Here is an 8,642-nt window from a genome sequence, read left to right on the forward strand (position 1 = left end):
TTTAATACAAAAATGGTAATAAACATAATCTGTGTTTTTCGTGGATTATTTGTTTAGTTATAAATAAGATGTATTGAAAATAAGTTACGGTCAAAAACCGAAAAGTTAACTTATTTTCAATATATCTTATTTACAACTAAATAAACAATCTACAAAACACACAGGAAAAGGGCTACCAAAGCACAGTCGAAACGTCAACATTTTATTATGATTTGAGGAACCTCTCAGTCATTTTAATGAAATTTTGGCCAGTAGTCACAAAATTTTCACAATTTTTATTGACTACTACCCTGGACGACACAAATAACATCTATTACTATTGTATTATTAATATGTGCTGGAAGTTCTGAACGTTCAGATGAGCGAAATTTTTTATTGGTGACTTTGTAATCCAAAAAAAGCGCTAAATGTTTGTTTATTTATATTGGAAAAAATTTATTCTTAGAAAAGAATTACAATTCATATTTCAAATTACAGGTGGAACAATATTTATGGGAACAATATTTATCGGAAAAATAGAAATGTGGAAAAATATTTTGTTTATTTGAACGTTCGGAACTTCAGGTATATATTATGAATCGGTGCTGAGACTCTGACTACAGTCCGTGCGGGAGTCGCCTAGCGCTAGCAACTTGAGACGTTAATAATTTCTTGAATATCAATTCGATTGGGGTAAAAATTTCCAGAAAACTTCTTTGTACTGTTGTTAACAACTTTCTTACAAGAAGTTTTTTGTTGCTAAAAATTCGCTTGATAAACGAAACGCTGGAAGTTGGAGAAGTCGGATGTGCGCCACGAATCAGAAAAAATAAAACAACATTTTTAAAAAATAAATTTGCAAATTGCTTGCGCTCTAATAGTCGAAGGCCATTACAAACTACATTCCCTATATATTTTATGAAAAAATCTTAAAACCTGACTGGCTGAGCACGAGTTGAAGTGAACGATACAACTTTTTGCCTGGAGGAAAAAGATATACAATGAAACTCTACATCTAAATATAGTCTTCAAAATTAAAATTCGAAAATGTTTTTGAAAGCCTCCAGGGATCTTCCTACTCCAGGCGGAATAATTTTATGCGCCCTTATTCGCCTCGGCATACAATGATAAATATGGGAAAAAATTCGAGCCACGTAACGATTTTAATCAAATAATTTAAAAAATGCTATTCTTTTCTAAAAAATGTTATATTTAATATTTCCAGTGAGAGAATTGTTATAACTACCAATATATATTTTTTAATTAACCATGAAACGACTTGCCTCAACATCAGTGGAAATTGTTCGAAAATAAAGCAGGACTACAAAATATTTTCGGGAGCCTACATAGAGTTGACTAGGTGTACTATATGTTTTTTGGGTCACTGAATACGAATCCATCCTCAGAATGACTCCAGAATGTCAGGATTTTGATTAAATTTAAAAAAAAAATTAAAAAATATATATGGGTAGTTATAACAATTCTCTCACTGGAAATATTAAATAGAACATTTTTAGAGAAGAATGAAATTTTTTTTTATTATTTGATTAAAATCGTCATGTGGCTCGAATTTTGTCCCATATTTATCACTGTGCGGCAGTCCAATTTCGTATAACATTGTATTAGACATTTCTAAATTGAGGAGCGTTTTATTAAATGAATTAAAATTTATTTGAAAATGTTGCCATTACAAAGCTTCCTCTTCGAGGAAGCAAAATATGAGAAGGAAAAGTAAAGAGCAAGAACCAAAACGAATGAGGAAGAAAATGGGAAGGGCTGGTAAAAGGTGGGTGTCCTCTTATGTACGCGGTGAGACCTACCGTATTCCTCCTTCCTTATCTTTGCCGGGGAGTGTGAGTGAGCATAAACTCAGACGAAATGGTGAACTCGAGAAACGTCCCAGTCCCACCACCGCATCTCATACCCAATGGTGGACCAGCGCCTCTATTTCATTTCAATGGAACTCGTGTTATCATAAATCATGATTTATCGCTCTCGACAGTACCTACAGATATGAGAACACTTCCGTGTGCCTCTTCGTATCACTGATTTCAGGGTGTGTCTTTGTATGTGTACGGAAGTGTAAGTTAGTATGTGTACGAGGATGTAGATGTGAGTGTGTATTTTTGTGAGGTGGTGAGTGGATGCAGACGCAACTCCCATGTATCGTAAAATCATTCAGAGCTGACGTCGTCGAACTGCCCCTTGCCCCTTTTCTAGAATCTGGAAATGGGCTTTCATCGTCCAACACTCGGGGGACTACTACCACTTCCGACGGGAGGTTCAGATTGTAGATTCAAAATTCATGTCGAACCTTCTCCGCCAATCTGCTTGAATGGAAAGCCGAAATTTATTTCAGATTAAACTTACTCGTGAGGAAAGTAAAGTAGATTATTTGGACAGATTATTCCCTCTTCTCGCCTGGGATAACATATTTTTCTGAACTAAATATTCATTTTTAGAGCAGATATATTCGTATGGTAGATAGATACGTTTATAAAAAAGTCAAATAATGAATTGGAATTGCAGACTTTGCAGTCGTTGTATTCTCCTCTATTACCCTTAAAAAATTCCTCTTTTTTGCCTGTTTGCAATAAAACTTCCCCTTTTTCTCGTTTTTTGCATAAATGTTTACTGAATGCATCGAGAGAGAAAATGGTAACCCGTTAGACGGATCTGTTATCGGAACTGGTAATCCGTTCTCATCCGACTAATCTACTGCAGTGGCGGATCCAGGGGAGGTGTTTATGGGGTTCACCCCCCCCCCCCCCCCGAAACTTTTGGGCCTTTATATTAAAGGCCGACGTCTCTAAGCTATGCATGGGATATACATATATTTTTTTTGACCCCCCCCCCCATACATTTCTGGGTCCGCCCATGAGCCACTGTAATATCGGAATAATCCACTTATAATCCAAATAATCAACTTACAATCCAGAGTAATCTAGGTCTAATCTGGAATTATCCAGTTATTATACAGGGTAATTCATTTGTAATCCGGAGTAATCCATTATAAAAGACTTGGCATCAAAGAGTAATTTATTTATATTCTAGGGCGATTCACTTGTATTCCAGTTAATTCAAAGTAATTTAGGTTTGTCAACTATTTTGTTAAAAAAATTTCCTTTTTTTATTAAAAATTAAATATCTGACCTGAATATTTAACTGTTATTTTTAATGTGCAGAATTCTCAAAAAAAATTTATTTTTAGTTGAAAATTCTTTTTTTTTTAGTTCAAAATTGATCAATTGATCAAACTGTTTTGTTAAAAAAAAATATATATATATATATATATATTTGTTTAAAAAAAGATTTTAAAAAATACAAATATTTTATTTCTGGTGACAGTTTGTCTATCTTAGTTCATAATTAATTTATTTTGTTAAAATTTCATTTTTCTGTAAAAAAAATTAAGAGTCTTGTTTCAAAATTCACCTTTTTCGTTAAAAATTCATGCATTTTGCCAAACATTCTTTTTTTTAAATAACTAATCTTCTTTCTTGAAAATTTATCTTTTTGGTTACAAATTTGTTTGAAAATTAATTTTTTTAACGAAAAAATTTGTGTACTCCATGGTTTATTGTAAATTTACCTTTTTAGTTTAAAATTCAACAATATGGTTCAACTTATTGATTGAAAGTTGAACTTCTTTTTTAAAATCTCATTTTTGGTAGGAGGTGCATAATTTTAGTTAAAAATACAGCTCTGTGATTAAAATTTAACTCATTCATTGAAAAATCGTTTTCTTAAAAAAAAAAAAAAAATTTAATTGAATATATATATTTTCCATTTTTTCAGGAAAATGTATCTTTTTTTAGTAAAAAATACAACTGTTTGGTTAAAAATTGATATTTTTTCTAATTAAAAATACAATTGTTTTTGGTTAAAAATTTATTTTTGTAATTGATAATTCAGGTTTTTTTAATTAAATCTTTTTATTTAGGACCTTAATCTGCTTATTTAAAAATTCATGTTTTTTTAATTAATGTACTTTCTTAAAAGTTAAACAATTTTGTTTGAAAGTATCCTTTCGTGTTTACATATTAACTATTAGATTTTTCGTTGAGAATTCATCTCTTTTGGTTGGAAATTCTGTATTTTAGCTAAAATGCATCTCTTTGCTTGAAAACTAGTTTTTTCTGTCATCGAAAATGAATTTTTTTAACTGAAAATTTAACCATCCTAGTTGATTGTTCTTAATTTTAGTTGATAATTCGTATCCTCGTAATATTTCTGTTAAAATATCGTTGCTTTCTTTTTAATATTTCTTTCTCAACTGGAAATTTTACTATTCTATGCAAATATTAATCATTTCGTTTTTTCTTTGTTGAATGTTAATTTTTTCAACTAAAAACTTAAGTAGTCAATCGATTGGTTGGAAATTAATCTTTTTTAGTCTAGAATTTAAAAAATTGGTTGAAGACGCATCTATTTTTTTGAAAATATAATGATTCTCTTAAAAAGTAATCCTTTTTGGTTGAAAATTCGCGATAGTCTAGTTTAGGAAGTGTAAAACACCATAATTTTATATAATTAAGAGTAATATCATGCAATCCGAAGTAATTTCAGGTAATCCTAAGTAAAAAATTCATCTAATTTTGTTTAGAATGCAATATTTTTACTTAAAAATTTTAGGAATTTAAAGCTTTTCAAATTAATTTGAATTTTTCCTTTTGAGGTGAGAATTCAAATGTCTTCTAAAAAATCGTCTTTCTAACTTAAAAATTTCACTTTTAAGTTGAAAAGGGAATTATTTTTCTATTGAATTTTATCTTTTTATTTAAAAATTAAACCATTTGTTTGAAATTGCATCTGTTTGTTCAAATTTCATATCTGTTGTTTGAAATTTCAGCGATTTGATTGTATGGGCAACTGGTTGGCTGGAGACTTTTTTTTAGTACAACTATTCGGTAATAGTCAACTAATTACTTGTGAGGTAAACTTTCCGTGGTTACATACATTAAAATGAAATTGAAAATTTTACTTAACGTTTAATAATCAAGTTAATATGCAGATTGCCTGAAAATGAAAACAAAATTCCAACGACCAAATTTTGACAGCCACCATAAAATATTCCTATTGTAATTCGAAAAAAGATACAAATTTTATTTTTAAAAAATACAAAAATTATTCTTTTTTAATGCAAATAAAAAAAATGAGAAGGCAACTAACCAAATCCCCCTTTTTCTCTCCTTTATTTTTTTATCTTTTTTATTTTGATTATGATCAAATCACAATAAAAAAAATTTTTTTTTAAATAATCAACAACATTTCGGAACTCATACAGCACCCTCATCAAGGCAAAAATGTCAGCAGGTGGGATCAGCAACGAAGAGAGCATTTTGGTTTCGTTGCTGTTCCCAGCTGCTCAAAAATTGGTTTGCCTTGATTTTAAAAAAAAAATTATCTTCATTCAAATTGCAATACGAATATTTTATGGCTGTTGTCAAATTTGGTCGTAGGATTCTTGTTTTTATTTTCAGGAATTCTGCACATTAGCTAAGAACCCTTCTTTTTTGGTTGAAAATTTATTTATTTTTTGTTTAAAAAATCAAAATTTTTCTTGAAATTGTACACTATTTCTTCTGTTTTGAGAGCCTTTTCGGCTGAGTAGTCTGAAATTGAATCCGTACAGGAAAAGCTAGAGCAAAATTTCCATCTGCAGTCGAACGTTTGTCAGGACCTTTTATATTTTTATGAGACATATTACTAATAAATGTGTACATCTATGCCGCAAGAGGAAAAGAGTATTGAAAAATTCATATTCATAGGAAAAACTTCCTTATTTGTGCCTCTAAAGGATCTTTTGCCGTCCTTTATCATACAAAATGGGAATATTACGTCTTCGAATTCAATCTTCTGAAACTGAATTTCCTACCGACTTCCTTTGCATCATATCTCTCGATATCCCTCGTTTACGTCACCTTTCACCTCCTTATCTAAAGCTTTGGCGAAATGGAACATTCTCTAGATTAGGCGTAATAACAAATTCATGCGAACACATCATTAATCTCAATCGACACGTTAGGAAAAACCTGAAAATTACGGAAAAATCAAAGATAAAAAAAAGGCGAGATTCACTCTTATTTCTTTAGTCAACTTTTAATCCCTTTTTTGAGATAAAGACAATACAGTAACTTTTAAAATTGAAATCGTTGGAAATTCAGAAATGTTTAATTTTACTGTTGAAATTCACCGACATAAATTATTATGGATAAAAGTCTTGTAAAAAATTTATTAAAAATAATATTAACTTGATGAAAAAATATAAAAGTATCAAATACCAATTTTCTAAATATTCTCTTTTCTGTAACCTATATAAAATGATATTTGTTGGACATAACTAGGTATCAAGATGATTTTGTATTTAATAAATTATAATTTAATATAAATTGTATATGTTTAAAAAGTAATTCAGTTATTTTTTAGAATAATTGCCTTTTAGAATGAAAATAGCAAAAAAGTCTCTCAGGTAATAAAATTAATTTTTTCAAATAAGCAAAAAAGAAATAACTTTTATTTGTTAAAAGAAATATGTATTTATCGAAACTAATGCGAGTATAAAAATTTATTACATACGCATATAAGATATTTACAACCTAACAATTATTGAAAAATTGAATAAAAAAGATAAAGCTCGAATAGGGGACCTCTAAATTATATTTGATTCAAAATATTTTTTTTTTCAATTTTTCATCCTAAGAATTACAACTTAGGTTTGTGCCTCAGTTCAAATTCAGAAATGAGTTTTTTTTAATCACCCTACTAGGAACTCTATACAAAAATTTAATTATTTTTATGAATGCATTTTGCAATAACCAAACAAAAATTTCTATATGATCAAACTAGGAAATTTTTTTTTACATATTTTGATTAAGTAAAATACTTTTGATTCATAATCATCTCATCAGTAGCGTGAATATGGATCAAACGTTTATTAATAGTTTCAATGAAAACTTTATTCTGAATATGAGTACGTTTTCTGATTTTTGTTGAAACACGATCTGAAAAATTTGTTAATTTGTTTCCATAAGTTGACGGTTTTTTCAAATATTCTAAATATTTCCTAATAGATTTCAATAATTTGAAAGTATTTCAAGGAATTTTAAAGATTTCAAGGTATTGGAAAAAAATTCCGCGAAATTTGAAGAGTTTTAACAATTATGCAAGGACTTTAAATAATTTTTCGGGTGTTTAAAAATATTCTAGAGAATTTGATAGAATTTCCGAGGATTTAATTGATTTTACGGGACTTTGTAAGCCCTAAAGGTATTTTAATTAATTTTTCTGGGTTTCAGGAAATTTCAGATTTGATGTAATTTTACGGGATTTTATAATATTTTAATGGATTCTTAAAGAATTTATTAACAATAATATATTTATTTCGTAGGAATTTAAAGATTTTCAAATATTCGAAGGCATAAGCAGAGATTTTTAAGAATTTTTAATATTTCATGATATTTTAAAAGATTCGAAGGAATTTTTAATTTATTTAAAATAATTTAAAGGGTTTGAAAAGAATTTTAAAGATCCAAGGAATTTTTAAGAGTTTCAAGGAATTTCAAAAGATTAAAAAATATTGGTAAAATTTGAGGATACTTTGATAAAACTCCTAGGAAGTTTCCAGATTTTTGACGAATTTAATGGGATTTCAAAGGATTTTAATTGATTGTAATTTTTTTTTATTGTACGGAATTTTCAAAATAATTTACAAGTTGCTAAAGATTTACAAGAATTGAAAATATTCTGGAGAATTTCAAAAAATGTCGAAAAGACTTAAAATATATTCGGAGATTTAAAAAAATGTAAAGGAATTTTATAAGATTCCTTAGGATTTCAATGATTTTAAGGAATTTAAGAAGCTATATTTAATACTTTTAATAATTTGAAGTGATTTCAAAGGAATTTGAAGATTTTAAGATAGTCTTAATAACTCCAAGGAATTAAAAAAAATCTGCAAAAACCTGTTCAAATAACTTTAGGGCTTTGACACATTACACTTACAGATTCAGCGCCAATAAGCAATGCCTTATTTTTCTGAAAAAATTCAAAAAGTATATTTTTTAAACATTAAAAAAAATAGTTTATTCCAAAAAACGTTTTTTAAGTAATCAAATTCAATTTTAAGAATATTTTAATTGCACAAGGAAAAAGAATATTTTAAAATACACAACTAACAATATTTTCTTCCTTGAAAATAGAAAAAATAAAAAATTTGAACCTAATTGCTTGATCAATCAAGTAAGTGAAGAATTTAAGGTTGTCTTGCCAACAAAGGTCTCTAAAAAATACTTTTTTTCTTTGATTTTAAGAATCAGAATAATATTACTTATAATGTTTATTTCAAACAAAAAACATTATTTCAAAGAAAATTGTTTTGAAACTTTCCAAAAAAATTTATTTTAACAATGTTTTTTGCAATAACATTTTTTCTGACTATCGCTTCTTATCCATTAAAAAATGCTAGAATTATATTAATAATAATAAGATGATAAAACATCAATAATTATAGAAATAGTAAAACAATTTTTCAAAGAAAATTTTTGTAAGAAATAAATAACTATTTGAAGACTATTGACGTGTGTTCAAAAATGAAAACAGTAGTGTTATAGGAAATCCTTCTCCCGAAAAACATGATTTGGTCAAATTCCGTAACAAAAAAA

This window comes from Belonocnema kinseyi, chromosome 10, assembly GCF_010883055.1.
Source record: "Belonocnema kinseyi isolate 2016_QV_RU_SX_M_011 chromosome 10, B_treatae_v1, whole genome shotgun sequence".
Lineage (NCBI taxonomy): Eukaryota > Metazoa > Arthropoda > Insecta > Hymenoptera > Cynipidae > Belonocnema > Belonocnema kinseyi.